The sequence below is a fragment of the Amblyraja radiata genome, chromosome 2, assembly GCF_010909765.2.
Source record: "Amblyraja radiata isolate CabotCenter1 chromosome 2, sAmbRad1.1.pri, whole genome shotgun sequence".
Taxonomy (NCBI): domain Eukaryota; kingdom Metazoa; phylum Chordata; class Chondrichthyes; order Rajiformes; family Rajidae; genus Amblyraja; species Amblyraja radiata.
This window is the reverse complement of record NC_045957.1, coordinates 117656032-117658753: the sequence shown is the minus strand read 5'-3', so window position 1 is coordinate 117658753 and position 2722 is coordinate 117656032.

Here is a 2722-nt window from a genome sequence, read left to right as displayed (position 1 = left end):
GTTCCCGCATACTCGAAGCCTCATGCTGAAAAATTTTCTGCGAGTAAAATTGGTCAGCATGGTTCTACTGAACTCGTAGTACAGTGGAGTGGGGTCGCTATGTAGTCGTGGTAGCCATAGACAATCTCCTTTGCTGACCGGGCATTTTAATTGGCTCATTGGAGTTTTCAGAACCAAGGAAAACCGACCGGTAATGTTAAATGCTCGCTAAACATTATTAAAAGTTGTCTGGCTTCTTAAAAGTGTCTCCACTCCTTCTCCCCCTTTCTCCCCCCTTCTCCCCTATCTCTCCCCTTCTCTCCCCCACCCTCCGCGCTCTCTAAAGGACTTACCGTACACTGTGCCAGCCGTCTTTTACCTTCCTGTTCATCGCGGGTGTGAATTTCAGACTCTGCTTTCCCTGGCCCCCGCCTTTGCAATGTGTGTGTGTGTGTGTTTGTTGATGCATCACTGACGGTCGATCCAGCTCGAGGTTTTTCAGGCGAGTGCCCTCAAGCTTGAAGGTCGAAGACAGTCGCTGAAACGTCCCGTTAATGGGACAGGCCCTTAATGAATATCATCCATTCCGGAGGTTTAATTTTTCTGATGCCATTTAAACTTCACTTGGATTTCAATCACTTCAATGTAAAAGTAATTGGGAATGGGGAGCATTGGAAAAAAATTTTGCCCTCGGTACATATTAACTGTAATATAATAGTAAGATTAAATGAGAACTTACCAGTTTGAAGTTTGATCTTTATTTTATGAGGAGTTACGATGAGGGATTACGTGAAGACCCCGCCAGCACGCGTGTGCGACATTCTTCAAAGCAGCGGTGTGGAATCACAGTAATAGTAATTGAAATAAACATAGTAAGATAAGAAGAACTAATATACCAGTTGACCTTTATAATAGAGGGCGGGAGCGGAGGGACGTAATCCCTCATCGTATCTCCTCATAAAATAAAGATCAAACTTCAAACTGGTAATCTCGTTTAATCTTACTATTTTACTTCGGAGTCACATGAGTGACTACGTGAAGATTTTAAAGATCTGTGATTTCAAGCCGTGGAACAATCCATGCTTCACTCACTGCCGAAGTCATTCAAGGGAGGAAGTATGTTATTGGATTCAGACATGTATCTAATTCAAACAATAACAATTTATTTTAACAAAATAATGCTCCCTAGGGCTAAATATATTACAGAATTCAAACTTGATTCTGCAACACCGCAGGTTTGGTTATTGGCTTATTATAAAGAATTGGAAGGTCTTTCTCTAGACCATCCTGCTATTGCGAGGATATGGTCCATAGGCACTTCCTTGTCTCTAGCTGCCGATGTTGCTGTTGCACTTGTGGATAAAGATTTAAGATGTCAGTATCCACCCCAGCAGCTCCCAAATCTGTCTGAGCCATCTAGAGATGGTTTGTGCTGATACCCTGCCATTAGGCTGTTTATGGCTGCCCATAGTGCCAATTTACTTCCTCTTAAGGTTTAGTAGTCTTAAGGTATAGTAGAAGGTGTGCCATTACACACAGTCGGGTGTCAGATGCGTATACCTGAAATTCCAAATTTTGTCCTGATGTTCCTGGTCTATCTTGTTTAACAAGCTCTAATATGCAAAGTTATCTTTTCTGGAGATGCCATAATTTTATCCCAGTCTCAGTTTATGTAGAAACTGGACCCTTAGAGCTGAGACCAGTACTATCAGCATACTGTTTTTAAATGTCAGTTTCCTCCCCCCCCCCAGGGACAGGGACATTGCTGGTGCCCCTAGCAATGTTAGTACAACACTGACGTCCCAGACATGGGAGTACCTCACTCTAGGAGGGTTAGTGTTGTAAATAATCCTCATAAGTTTGGTAACTAGAGGGTGAGATCCCATGGAGAGTTGTCGTGGCACCTGCCACCAGCAAGCTGACAGGGCACTCCTGCGCAATTATAGTGTTGCAGCTCAGTCCTTCATCTACATGAAGGCTGGACAGGAATTCCCAGGACGTTGGTGATTGTAGCTGTATTATACGCTACACCAGTCCTTGTTGATTCTTGATAGGCCGCCGTGATCATGCTCATGGTCCTGTCCGCCAGCCCGGATCTAGCATGGTGGACTATGGTTCAGAGACTATGTCCGAGACCACAGAGATCCATGGCTGTGTAGGCCAGTCAGGTACTTCCAATACACCTGATGCTGAGTCCATATGTATTTTGCTTAGGATGCGACTGATGAGACAGGAGGGAAAAACATTGTAAACAATTATCCCCCATTCAGCGAGTAACGTCCATTGCTGCTGCCCCAAGTGTGGTTCCCAAGCGACATATGTTGGTAACTGGTGATTGGGTCTAGATGCAAATGGATCGATATCTGGTGTCCCTCTTTTGGTAATATCAACAACTTTTTTGTGGTCCAACAGCCATTCGGTGCTGTCATTGAATGTTCATGACCTGGTGTGTGCCACTGTATTGAGCTTACCTGGTAGGTAAGTTTGCTGATAGCCAAATATGTATGTTAACACACCATAACCAATTTATATTGGCCAGATTGACACATGATATCGATCTTATTTCACCCATATGATTAATGTATGCCACCACTGTGGTATTATCAATTTGTAGGCGGACATGCAGATGGTGCGTTGTGAGCAGTAGGTTTTTAGCCCATGAAACGCACCCAACATCTCTAAATACCCAGTGTTTTTAGTAATGATGATTACTAATAATGATGGGCTGGAACTATGCCAAGTA